Below are 14,533 nucleotides of genomic sequence, written 5' to 3'. Positions count from 1 at the left end.
TTATCTGGATATGGACTCCCTCATTCTTCAAACTCACCTGAACATCTATTACTGCTGTCCTGACCTGACACCCTGTAGTGATTGTTAACCAGCCCTCAAGTTTCCACATATTATAGTCCTCATTACACATGAAATGTTCTTACAAACACATTTGTACTTCTGATGCCTTCTTAAAAACATTCACTATTCTCTTTTTTTACTATTCTACTTTTTTACTTTTTACTGAAAATTTGGAACTTCTGCTGTTTCAGAATATTATTATTATTATAATTTAACCATGGCTCCTCCACATCAAGAGAAGCAGCTGAGGTGGCTGAGGCATCTGCTGCTCAGGAGGTGTTCCAGGCATGTCCCACTGGAAGGAGTCCCCAGGGAAGACCCAGGACACACTGGAGGGAGTATGTCTTTCGGCTGGCCTGGGAACGCCTTGGGGTCTTCCCCCCGGAGGAGCTGGAGGAAGTGTCTGGGAAGAGGGAAGTCTGAGAGTCCCTGCTTAGACTGCTGCCCCCATGACCCGGCCCCGGATAAGCAGAAGAAAATGGATGGATGGATAATGTAACCAAAACGTTCTTGCATGAATGCAAGCTATGTATTTCCACAAATCATTTGTATATAAAAATAATATATTTGATTCAAAAAGAATGATCATCTGTGATATACAGTGTGCACAGGCAAAGTCCTGTGAGATTGTTTCTTGTTTTTACATTTGAAAGGAAAAAAAAAGAAAAAAAAAGTGAAATGCTGGTGAATTTCATCTCTTACAACACTGTACTTCCAAAAAGCTGTGCTATAATGGCACCAACATTATGCCTGAGATCCACATGACTCACTTCAATTCTTTGCAAAGATTTACTTGTACCAAAACATGACCAGTGAACTCCATTTCTGAGGGCATGATTATGTTTGAGCAGATAAATATAAATATATCAAAAAATAAGAATGGACATAGCTAATGCACTAGCTGCTGCGTTCCAAATAGAAAGTGAACATGGGCACAAAGTGGTTCTGTACCTCGATTTTGCACTTGGATTTCTGTATATGGTCCCTAGTTACATTTGCTGCTATAACTGCTAGCTATATGGTTCTTCAACAAATCGAGATTGGTTCCAACATTTACAAGGAGCTGACTCATTCATTAACATCAGCTTGTGATGCTCACGGTTAAAGGGGTGAATTTGAAGTCTGACTCTATATTATGAATAGGATTTTTGCGACGGACAAGATAGCGAACAAAAAACACCAGGATCACGTAGAGCGGATCAATACGAACATTTTAAGACCACAGTGAAGAAGCTCACAGCAGCCTTTGAAAAGAGAGTGGCCAAAATATTCTAATGTAAGTCAACGGGAGCCAGATTCAGAAGGGGCTGGAAGAACCCTCACGCGAAATCCCTCTTTGGAATGTGGCTAGATATGTCTGTTTATATATTAGACAGTCTATGGTCTTGTCGCAGCCCTAATGTTGTGTTGTGTTTGTAAAAGTTTTCTGTTACAACACAAGAAAAACAGAAGTCCATATTTCTGTGCTGTATTCATTTCCTGCGCGGTGATAAACGTGCGATAAACGTGCATATAATTCATGCGTGTGACAGGGCGTGGAGAGGAGCTGTACATCACGACGGGCTGCACTGAGCGAGGCCGCACCTGGACCCATCCATCTCCAGCTCTACACAAACCTGTGAGGCAGACGCGCTCCACCAGCCCTCTGTCATCATTGTGCAAATAGAGCTCTACGTCACCCACCGCCACCGCAACAGGCTCCCGCTCCAGCACATGATCAGCTCACTTTATGGCGTTTTTAAAGATGCACTGTGTAACTTTTGTGTCGTGCGTTTGTCACCACGGAGATGTTATTACAAACTTGTGTCATCATTGTGAAAATAGAGCTCTGCGTCACCCACCGCCACTGCAACAAACTAAAAGGTACTACGTTATACTCAACTCACTTTTTCGAGTCTTTAAAAGCTCCGGTATTACATGAAATGGTTTCTTGTGAGAGCAGGCATTCGACCCTGTCCCTCGTGGTGTCCTTGTGGGGGGGTGCTCCAGGAGTATGGGGTTCGGGGCCCTTTGCTAAGCGCTGTGTTCGCATTGCTGGCAGTAAGTCAGACCTGTTCCCGTTGCATGTTGGACTCTGCCAGGGCTGTCCTTTTTCACCAGTTTAGACACGCTCCAGGGATTATGTCTCTCGGCTGGCCTGGGGAACGCCTTGGGGTCCCCGCGGCGGAGCTGGAGGAAGTGTCCGGGGTGAAGGAAGCCTAGGAGGCCCTGCTTAGACTGCTGCCACCACCACCCAGCCCCGGTGTTAGGTTTATCTAAACATTAAAAACAAGAAGAAAGACAAGAGATTAATTCAGTTTTACTCGCGAGGAGAACGGGCAGAGAGTGGGCATCAAAACCAACAGTCTCCACACGTTCTGATGACTCAAGGCCGCTCTCCTCTTTTTATTTCATTAGGAGGCCCTAGTTACAGAATGATAATTCTCAAGGGGAAGGGGAAACCAGCAAAGACATAATAAGAAACTGGTGCAGCTATGCATAGTATAATCAGGAGGTGCCTTAGGTCAGACACCATCATAACTCTTGCATGTGTGACAGTGGGAGTTGGCTTCATGTGAGGAATCATCTCGAGGTTCACTAGAGCGACAGGACACTGCACACAGTTGTCAAACACACAGAGGTTATTCAACAAGTGACAAGTGATTGGTACATTATAAATAAAAGAATTGTAGTACATAATTGGTTAACTCATAGGCCTAGAATATCACACAAGTATTTAGCAAATATGGGATAATAAAATTATTCTGACACCCGGATAAGCGGAAGAAAACTGACGGATGGTTTCGTGTGAGCTTTAAGTCAGTGAGTCTTAAACATACTTGGGCCGAGAGCATTACCTCGAGGGGCACAAAAACCTTTCAGTTTTGCACCAGTGGGCCATGGGACTGCATCGGGATTGCTAACTGGTGGACCACGTTCCGAATCAAGACCCAGATGCCATCCTATAGACCCAGACAGGGTCAGACCGATGTACCCCGTACCTCTTTTACCCAGGAGAACGGAGGTACCTCCAGTTAAGAAAAGTACTGACCTTATGTAACAGATAATACTCCCTACAACTATAACAGATAATACTCCCTACAAACTGTACAACAACTCACTTTTATGTAACAGATAATACTCCCTACAACTGTACAACAACTCAGATAATACTCCCTACAACTGTACAACAACTCAACCTTATGTAACGGATAATACTCCCTACAACTGTACAACAACTCAACCTTATGTAACGGATAATACTCCCTACAACTATAACAGATAATACTCCCTACAAACTGTACAACAACTCACTTTTATGTAACAGATAATACTCCCTACAACTGTACAACAACTTAACCTTATGTAACAGATAATACTCCCTACAACTGTACAACTCACCCTTATGTAACGGATAATACTCCCTACAACTGTACAACTCACCCTTATGTAACGGATAATACTCCCTACAACTGTACAACAACTCAACCTTATGTAACGGATAATACTCCCTACAACTATAACAGATAATACTCCCTACAAACTGTACAACAACTCACCCTTATGTAACGGATAATACTCCCTACAACTGTACAACAACTCAACCTTATGTAACGGATAATACTCCCTACAACTATAACAGATAATAATCCCTACAACTGTACAACAACTCACCATTTTGTGACAGATAATACTCCCTACAACTGTACAACAACTCAACCTTATGTAACAGATAATACTCCCTACAACTATAACAGATAATACTCCCTACAACTGTACAACAACTATATGTAACTACAACTGTACAACTCACCCTTATGTAACAGATAATACTACAACTGTACAACAACTCACCCTTATGTAACAGATAATACTCCCTACAACTGTACAACAACTCACCTTTATGTAACAGATAATACTCCCTACAACTGTACAACTACAACCTACTAACTGTAACAGATAATACTGTACAAACAACTCACCTTATGTAACGGATAATACTCCCTACAACTGTACAACAACTCAACCTTATGTAACGGATAATACTCCCTACAACTGTACATCAACTTATCCTTATGGAACAGATAATACTCCCTACAACCGTACAACAACTTAACCTTATGTAACAGATAATACTCCCTACAACTATACAACAACTCACATTTATGTTACAGGTAATAATCCCTACAACTGTACAACAACTCAACCTTATGTAACAGATAATACTCCCTACAACTATAACACATAATACTCCCTACAAACTGTACAACAACTCACCTTTATGTAACAGATAATACTCCCTACAACTGTACAACTCACCTTTATGTAACAGAAAATACTCCCTACAACTGTACAACAACTCACCCTTATGTAACGGATAATACTCCCTACAACTGTACAACAACTTATCCTTATGTAACAGATAATACTCCCTACAACTGCATAACAACTACTTATGTAACAACTTATGTACAACAAATTATCCTTATGTAACAGATAATACTCCCTACAACTATAACAGATAATACTCCCTACAAACTGTACAACAACTCACTTTTATGCAACAAATAAGTTTCTTTCAATCATTATATCGTCTTTTCACTGTTTCGTGACGACCTCTCGTAATTAAGTGTGATTTATTTGTTTTTATTTACTTTACGTTCATACATTTATAGAATTATGCCTTACTGCTACTTATTTAGAAGTTTTATTACCATTTTATTTTATTTTTCACTCTTTTCGTTGTTAAATATTGTGACGTTGGAGCTTCTTTGTCCGTGTGTCTAAGCCTAAAATAAAAGCTTGTCTCGAGTGTTTTTCGGTGACCATGAACAGTTTTTTATTTTTTTAAAGATATAATGTTAGCGTTTTCAGACGGGGGCTCTGACTCCGGCTCATTCTGGTTCACACGCAGGAGCGGGAGTGCGCGGGGACTCGGCGGCGCGGCGGCGTCTCGCGCTGATGAATTCCGGGGGAACTTGGAGCGGAGCTGATGTGATTCGGCGACTGCCCACGGAGCCGTGAGCGAAACGACCGCTGTGAAAATCCACTCCACAGCACAGCGCTAACCACGTCCCCCCCGAAACGCCCCGACCCGCTCACACGCATGTTTGGTCAAAAATGAAATAATGTCGTTTTTATTTTAGGGTTATTTGTGAAAAATATTGAGCTCAAAATGGACCTTTGACTAGGGTGACCATATTTCGTCCATATTTCTATTGATTTTTTTCCAGCTGAACATTAACATTATCTGCGGGTGTGAAGTAACTCTAGTCCTGGTTTAGACCTGGTTTAGTCCTGGTTTAGTCCTGGTTTAGACCTGGTTTAGTCCTGGTTTAGTCCTGGTTTAGTCCTGGTTTAGTCCTGGTTTAGTCCTGGTTTAGTCCTGGTTTAGACCTGGTTTAGTCCTGGTTTAGTCCTGGTTTAGTCCTGGTTTAGACCTGGTTTAGTCATGGTTTAGACCTGGTTTAGTCCTGGTTTAGACCTGGTTTAGTCCTGGTTTAGTCCTGGTTTAGACCTGGTTTAGTCCTGGTTTAGTCCTGGTTTAGACCTGGTTTAGTCCTGGTTTAGTCCTGGTTTAGTCCTGGTTTAGTCCTGGTTTAGTCCTGGTTTAGACCTGGTTTAGTCCTGGTTTAGTCCTGGTTTAGACCTGGTGTAGTCCTGGTTTAGTCCTGGTTTAGTCCTGGTTTAGACCTGGTTTAGTCCTTGTTGAGTCCTGGTTTAGTCCTTGTTGAGTCCTGGTTTAGACCTGGTTTAGACCTGGTTTAGTCCTGGTTTAGTCCTGGTTTAGTCCTTGTTTAGTCCTTGTTGAGTCCTGGTTTAGTCCTTGTTGAGTCCTGGTTTAGACCTGGTTTAGACCTGGTTTAGTCCTGGTTTAGACCTGGTTTAGTCCTTGTTTAGTCCTTGTTGAGTCCTGGTTTAGTACTGGTGTAGTCCTGGTTTAGTCCTGGTTTAGTCCTGGTTTAGACCTGGTTTAGTCCTGGTGTAGTCCTGGTTTAGTCCTGGTTTAGTCCTGGTGTAGTCCTGGTTTAGTCCTGGTTTAGTCCTGGTTTAGTCCTGGTGTAGTCCTGGTTTAGTCCTGGTTTAGTCCTGGTTTAGTCCTGGTGTAGTCCTGGTTTAGACCTGGTTTAGTCCTGGTGTAGTCCTGGTTTAGACCTGGTTTAGTCCTGGTTTAGACCTGGTTGTAGTCCTGGTTTAGACCTGGTGTAGTCTGGTTTAGTCCTTGGTTTAGTCCTGGTGTAGTCCTGGTTTAGTCCTGGTGTAGTCCTGGTTTAGTCCTGGTTTAGACCTGGTTTAGTCCTGGTGTAGTCCTGGTTTAGACCTGGTTTAGCCCTGGTTTAGACCTGGTGTAGTCCTGGTTTAGACCTGGTGTAGTCTTGGTTTAGTCTTGGTTTAGTCCTGGTGTAGTCCTGGTTTAGTCCTGGTTGTAGTCCTGGTTTAGTCCTGGTTTAGTCCTGGTTAGTCCTGGTTTAGTCCTGGTGTAGTCCTGGTTTAGTCCTGGTTTAGTCCTGGTTTAGTCCTGGTTTAGTCCTGGTGTAGTCCTGGTTTAGACCTGGTTTAGTCCTGGTTTAGTCCTGGTTTAGTCCTGGTTTTAGTCCTGGTGTAGTCCTGGTTTAGTCCTGGTTTAGTCCTGGTTTAGTCCTGGTTTAGTCCTGGTTTAGTCCTGGTTTTAGTCCTGGTTTAGTCCTGGTTTAGTCCTGGTTTAGACCTGGTTTAGTCCTGGTTTAGTCCTGGTTTAGACCTGGTTTAGTCCTGGTTTAGTCCTGGTTTAGTCCTGGTGTAGTCCTGGTTTAGACCTGGTTTAGTCCTGGTTTAGTCCTGGTTTAGTCCTGGTTTAGACCTGGTTTAGTCCTGGTTTAGTCCTGGTTTAGTCCTGGTTTAGTCCTGGTGCTCTGTCTGCACCTCTGTTTTAATCTTTAGACTTTAATCTTAACTTTGTTTTAACACAATCCGACCGGACAGAGCTGACGTAGATGGAACTACATCCGGTGAACTGATTTTTCTCTCGCATAAAATCACAGTTGGGAGTCAGTTTTTTTTTAGTCGTTCTTAACTTTTTGCTGAAAATCAAACTCCTAAACACGACCATGAATGTGCAGATCGATCACAGGCTCCTGAAAATCTGCCTGTTTAAATCCATTCTGTATGGAGAAAAAAGCTGTCAAAAATATTTGTGCGCGTAAAATAGAAATCCGTGCGTATTTGGCTGTAGTTGCGCATAAAATAAATATTTGTAAACTCTCAAATGACTCTACAAACTTGAGCATGTGCAGTCTTGATCTTGATCGATGTTTCTTCTGCTCGATGGATAATGTCTGTGAAGTGATGACGTATTTTTGACAGTAAAGTTCCGTCCGTGAATTCGTATTCGTACTGATGAAAGTGTAATCGTAAATTTTCATTTCGTGATTGTAATTCATGACGTCGTAATTTTTCAATTCGTATTCTGATGGATAAAATACACACAATATATTTTATGTACGACTGGACTCATTTGAGAGTTTACAAATATTTATTTTATGCGCAACTACAGCCAAATACGCACGGATTTCTATTTTACGCGCACGAATATTTTTGACAGCTTTCTTACTCCATAATTCAGATTTTTTTTTTTTTTTCACTTTTCCATCTGTTCTTAATGTGTGTATTGCTGCTGAACATCCCACCACAGAGATACATGTAGAACACCTCCAGGATTATGGCACCGCACAGTATCAATACCACTGTTTATATGTGAATGTGTGAAATTCTGTAAATTTACATGTAAATTGTTTTATTTCTATGAGGAGGGATGACAGTAAAATGGTTCCATAAGTTCACCTTTAATGAAATAAGTCTGATTCATGCGGCGCACAGAGAATATTACCATATCACTGGCCTTTCTATTTCCTCCGTAGTGAAGCGTGCGCTACGGACGTCATCGTTATAATTACATTACCATGAGAGGCCCACAGTTCAGGTCCTGGTGTTAGACAAGCACACACTGGGCTGTGACAATGAAAGTGGTGATAGAGGAGATTGAGGGAAGAGTTTTCAATGCATTATCCAACATTTGATTTATTGTAATTATTCATTCCATTCATTTCACACAGATGCTTAACAATTTGGGGGGCAACATGTTATCACTGAGTTAAATTTACATTAAACAAAGCAAAATCATCACATGAACGGAGCTGCACAAACTGTCTGAGTCTCTAAAGACAAACTGGAGATGATGGGGATTGAACCCAGGACCTCACACATGCAAAACATGACCTCTACAACTGAGCTACATGCCCTTCTTCTGAATGTTTGAGAAAACAGTTAATAATATTACCAAAACTACTTTTTGTGAAACATCACTGTCTACCGAAGCTCCTGAGCAGCATGAGCGCTGTCCATGGTGCTGAAAGACTCATTTCTTTACAAGCCTCTGCTGGAATGTGGTTTACATGAAATACAAGGCCTCAGATTTTTATTTTTATTTTTTTTAAAGATAAACTAATCTGAAAAGGCAAATCCAAAAGTTAAAAAGGCCAAATACCAAACAGTAAACCAGGGCACCTTGATGAAAAATGGGCTACTGGAACACGGAGGAAATGGGCGAGATGCGAGAACAAGGCTCTGTTGGAGCTACTACTACAGTAACCCTAGGCAGAGGGGTTACATGAACAGGATGTGGGAGAAATGGTTATTACGATACCCACAGTCCAAGCTAACGGCCAAACAACTAGTAGCTCAGTGTTCCAACATCCACAAACGGCAACTGCTATCACAACTAGAGATTGATGAGGTACAACACAAATGCCACGGCAAGGGGGAACCAGTGTGCCAGGTCAGAGGGGAGTTGACACCAACTCCCCAACCAGAGATTGGGTACGAAGCCCCAATAAGTATCACGCTGAGCGAGGCAGCGACTGACCTGAAAGATAAGATCATGGCCCAAATGAACACAAGGCAACCCCGATGCCGGTTACAGAGGCTATGTGAAGTACCATCTGAAAGTCTCCTAGACGATGTGAATGCAGCACTGACAGTGATCCCTACCACAACAATCACTGAAACCAATGAGCTGATATACACTTCAGCAGCAGTGATCCTAGATGTGTTGGGCTATAAGAGCAACCATGGGAGCCATGCGATACAATACCCACCATGGCAAAGACGGTTAGAGGCTAAAATCAAGGAGGTGCGGAGAGAAGTGAGCCAACTGTCAGAGGCCCAGAAAGGTGCAATGAAAAAGCAAGTGCCCAAGAGGTACAACCAGTTGCCCATACCTGAAGCACTCGAAACTGAGTGGAGGAGATACAGACCACAGATTTTAAGACACGAAAGCTCCTGACCATGCATGGAGGGTTCCATCCCAAATCCAGCACCCTGACACTGTACGCAGGCCGGAAGGAAGGGGGCCGAGGACTAGTGAGTGTGGGAACCACTGTCCAGGATGAAACATCCAAGCTCCTTGAGTACATCAAGGACAAGGCCCCGGCAGATGAGGTGCTCAGAGAATGTCTCAGACAGTGGGGTCCAGAGGAAGAGGTGCTGGAGGGACCATCATGGCAGGACAAACCCCTACATGGGGCGTACCACCGGAACATAACTGAAGTGGCTGATATCAAGAAATCCTACCAATGGCTTGAGGAGCTGGTCTGAAGGACAGCACAGAGGCACTGATCCTGGCTGCTCAGGAGCAGGCCCTGGGCACTCGAGCAATAGAGGCCCAGATCTACCACACCAGACAAGACCCACGGTGTAGACTGTGCAAAGAGGCTCCTGAGACAGTCCAGCACATAACTGCGGGGTGTAAGATGCTGGCAGGGAAAGCAAACATGGAGCGACATAACCAAGTGGCGGGCATAGTGTACAGAAACATCTGTGCAGAGTTCGGGCTGGAAACCCCAGGATCAAGGTGGGAAACACCTCCAAAGGTTGTGGAGAATGACCGAGCCAAGATCCTGTGGGACTTCCAGATACAGACTGACAGAATGGTGATGGCGAACCAACCAGACATAGTGGTGGTGGATAAGAAACAGAGCAGAGCCGTGGTGGTGGACATCGCAATACCAAGCGATGGTAATATCAGGAAAAAGGAACACGAGAAGCTAGAGAAATACCAGGGGCTCAAGGAAGAGCTGGAGAGAGCCTGGAAAGTAAAGGCATCAGTGGTGCCTGTGGTGATCGGACACTCGGGGCTGTAACCCCCAAACTGGAAGAGTGGCTACAACAGATACCGGGAAAAACAACGGAACATCTCAGTCCAGAAAAGTGCAGTACTGGGAACAGCAAAGATACTGCGCAGAACTCTCAAGCTCCCAGGCCTCTGGTAGACGACCCGAGCTGAATGAGGGTGAGAGACCTACCACCGTGGAAGGTGAGAAACACACACTTTTTTTTTTTTTTTATATATATATATAGTGCATTATTATAAGGCCTTGTGAAGCTATCTTAGCTTATTTCATTCTTTCTTTCTTTCAAATCATATGTATGGTATCTGGACATAAGTATTTAAAAGAAGGCATCTGGACACTACACACAAACAGCTTCAATGATAGCAATGAAGTAATTAAAGTTATTAAAGTTATTAAAATTGTAGTTTGAAGTACTTTAAGTGCCACAAAGTCATTAAATGGACTACGTAGAAATTACATGAAGAGTTTTCGCAGCATTAACATCTGAAAACAAACATAATGTTCTTGTTTTATGCATGTACCTGTATTATTATAATATTTATTCCTGTCCTGCACTTTTCTGAACTCTGCACAGATGTTTCTACACACTATGGCTCCACTTGGTTATGTCGCTCCATGTTTATTTAGTTCTGTGCTGGACTGTCTCAGGAGCCTCTCGGCACAGTCTACACCGTGGCTCTTGTCTGGTGTGGTAGATCTGGGCCTCTATTGCTCGAGTGCCCAGGTCCTGCTCCAGAGCAGCCAGGATGAGCCTCTGTGCTGTCCTTCAGACCAGCCCTCTCAAGACATTGGAAGGATTTCTTGGATATCAGCCACTTCAGTTATGTTCTATGTATTATGGTCCCTCCAGCACCTCTTCCTCTGGACTCCACTGTCTGAGACATTCTCTGAGCACATCATCTGTCGGGGCCTTGTCCTTGATGTTCTCATGGAGCTTGGATGTTTCATCCTGGACAGTGGTTCCACACTCACTAGTCCTCGGCCTCCTTCCTTCTGGCTCGCGTACAGTCTCAGGGTGCTGGATTTGGCTCATCAGGAGCTTTCGTGTCTTAACATCTGTGGTCTGTATCTCCTCCTTTGGCCAGTACATGATTCCCACTTGGTATTTGATCACTGGCAGTTCAATGGCAGTTCAGTTCAATGGCAGTTCTTGCCTTTGTTTGGGGTTAAGCCTTGCTTCCATGCAGCATTTAATTATCAATTAGTCAATAAATTATCAATTTAATTATCAAAAACCCAATAAATATGACTTTGAAAGATAAAATATTTTATTAACTTGGATTTCAACCACAGGGAAACCACATAGCCCTTACATTCTCAAAGAAAATGGTCACGTGACCTTCAAGCTTTGGAGTTTAGAAAAAATAGTTGTTCATCATTACAAAATCAATGACTCAGCAAATTAGACTATAAGAAAGGGATTATGCAGTATTTTTTATGCCTGTCTCGTTTTCATCTAGTCCATTTTGTGACATGTGCAGTTCTCAGCTCCAGTGTTGAATTAGACTTGGTTCCATATCCAGAAATATTAGTCCTGGGGGTGTTACTAATCTGGCAAAGTTTCATGCTTGTACCATAAAAGTGAACTATTTTGGTCCTTAACAGCTCCACTATATAAATACAATGACTAAAAAGAATAAATCAGCGTTGTTATCAGTTCAACTACATGTGATCTGAACAAGTTCACCGTGCCTCTGAACACAGATTCACACGTTTATGAAATTCAGAATTAAAATCATGGCAGACCTATTTAGTGAAATCAGCTTTTTTAACCATGCTTTTACCCATGTTATAGTTGTTTCACCTCAACATTTACTCACTCAAAGTTCTACTTAGAGTGAAAAATACATGTTTAAGCAATCTTCAGTCAGTTATTTTCAAGACGCCAGTTGAACCTGTGTTTTCACCACCACCAGTACACGCCCTCTGTGATGGACTTACTTCGTTACCCAGTTTTATTTTCCTAAAAGTAGATCCATTTTTGGTACAAAAAAAAAAAAAAAAATCTGCAGCTTCAAGACTCTTTGTTGTGGTGATTTTTACAGCTTTTCTAATGCATAAATCAGTGCATTTATTTCTTTTATTAAGTCATTTTAGATCAATATTGTGATTTAAAATGTGCAAATTATAACATAATGCGCCACAGTTTTTAGAGTATGACTGTATAGCAGCTTAGAATGACTGCTTAAAATATTCTTGAAATAAACTCCACCTCTTTGTCCTTTCATCGTTCCGACACATTCACGGAGGCGCTCGTCGTGACTCTGCTCTCACTTGTATAATGTCAGTCTCTTTACACAGGAAGGTTTTGGGAAGAGGCCCCTGCAGTGACGGGGAGGAGCGAGGGGCCCCTGCAGTGACGGGGAGGCTGTGGATGACGGACTCATGGGGCGCTGGATGGAGCTTTGATACCTCTGTGTCTAATCTGCATACTCCCAAACAACACAGGCTCATTTTACCAACCATCAGAGACCAGATCTGCTGCACCGGAGAGGGAGAAGTGTCAAACACAACTCTATCTGCGGCATCAGAGAGCGAGAGAGAATGAGAGAAGCAAAAAGGGAGGGAGGGAGAGAGGGGGAGAGAGAGAAGAGGAGGGGAGTAAAAAGTGGCAATTGGTGTCATTTTGTTTGCCTGGAATCCAGAATACACACTTCTCCAATGTGTTATGAAGATGTGAGTCCGGTTCAGGTGGGAGTGATTGACAGGTGGATTAACCAATCAGGGACATGCATGGTCCATATCAGAAGAAATATGACGCCTTAGAAGGAACACTGACAAAAAAAGGTTGCTGGATTTGCGTAAAAAAGTTCTGGAAAGCGGCTGCATGCAATAAAATTATGTTTAGGCTTTGAAATTTGATCAAATCCAGCTGAATATGCATATTTATCTTATGTTAACTTATTGTGAAATGTATAAGTATGTATAATTTAATTGAATTGATCTAATTCTGTAAAAGAATACAAAAACAGTCTTTAGTTTTCCACAGTTCTGTCTTGTCTTAAACAGAATCAAACACACAGAGAGACACAAGTACAGAGACACACAAGTACAGAGACACACAGTTTGGAGCTGGACAGTGTGAAGATTTATTCCAGTGAAGAAGCTCTGGTCTCTGTGGACACAGAATAACACATGATGATCACATTCTGATGATCTACTCTGTTCTACATGTTTAAATACATTTAAAGGACCTATAATGGACCAGAACAGAATGACAAGAACATTAGAACTGTATCTGCAGAAACAAAACTCACCGTGTGCTGCTTTTCTTCCTCTAAACGCAGTAACAGGGAGGGCATCTGGTATAAAGTCTCCTAGTGCCACATCACCCTGTAGAAACACAAAAACTGTTTCAACAGGAAGTTCATTTTGGAAAATTCGTTTCAAATCATTTTAGTTGGTTTACTTACTTTGTTCATCTGTGGTCTGTGTTTTGTTGGTTTTCAAACATCTTCCTTTTTTCCTGAAACATCAGCTGTAACATTCATGAACTTCCCCTCAGCTCCAGCAGAACCTGGACGTCACTCTGTGTTTGTAGACGACTCTGGAACAAACACATTCACATCTGAGTACAACTGTCACACTCTTGTAGATGGACAGTCAAAGACTATTTGTTTCATGGAAACACTCCTGACATTAACTCTAATTTCAAATAAAACACCACAAACATGTTTTAACAATGACGTCATTCTAGTCCAGAGAAACACATAATAAAATCTTTGAAAAGTCTCACCTCCAGATCAGCTCTGATAATCCTCCTGCTCCACACTGTGTGTCTCTGCTCCTGGAACTCTCCTGTGTCCTGTTATATTTGAATTTTCCCTCCAAAGGTTTTTGGGAGGAGAATTCCAGAGGGACGAGCCTCACCAGAGATGAAATAATAAAGTCATGTTTCCTCAACCTGATTAAAACATGCAGGTCTCACATCGGCCACAATCAAGTGACCTTTGTAACATTTAAACATGCTGGACAGAGAAACGTAAAAAAGTCATGTTATTGTTGTCAAATTAGTTTTTGCAATTTGAGCAACTCCTCTCAGACTGTTTTTTCAGTGTAGGCTTTTTTACTCTGTTTTTGTAATAAATAATACTACACTATCAGAGTTTGTTTTTGGAGTCTTCTCTGAATACTCCACACCAACACAGGAAGCATCACAGTCAGGTGAGCAGATGCTTTGGGAATTATAAAATGTAAACCACAGCAATGTTTCGGTATATTTATGAAAGGAGGGTTTGATTAGAGCCCAACACATCAAACCGAGACTTTTTCAAGATTTTTTTTTTATTTTTTTTTTTTTAAAGACCACGTGAGTTATATGGTCC

The 14,533-nt window shown here is 42.2% G+C and overlaps 1 long non-coding RNA gene across 1 annotated transcript; it reads right to left on the bottom strand.

The window, feature by feature from the left end:
* Positions 1–13,471: 13,471 nt before the first annotated feature.
* On the bottom strand, positions 13,472–14,231 carry LOC129410739 (uncharacterized). Its single transcript, XR_008633009.1, has 3 exons — positions 13,945–14,231; positions 13,622–13,755; positions 13,472–13,541 (listed from the first exon to the last, which is right to left on the bottom strand). It is a non-coding gene; the product is annotated as an uncharacterized LOC129410739 (long non-coding RNA).
* Positions 14,232–14,533: the final 302 nt, after the last annotated feature.

The sequence above is a fragment of the Boleophthalmus pectinirostris genome, unplaced genomic scaffold, assembly GCF_026225935.1.
Source record: "Boleophthalmus pectinirostris isolate CB_2022bp ecotype Guang Dong unplaced genomic scaffold, ASM2622593v1 HiC_scaffold_23, whole genome shotgun sequence".
NCBI classification, from domain to species: Eukaryota; Metazoa; Chordata; class Actinopteri; order Gobiiformes; family Gobiidae; genus Boleophthalmus; species Boleophthalmus pectinirostris.
The sequence above is the reverse complement of the archived record's forward strand: the minus strand, read 5'-3'. Positions and strand labels throughout refer to the sequence as shown.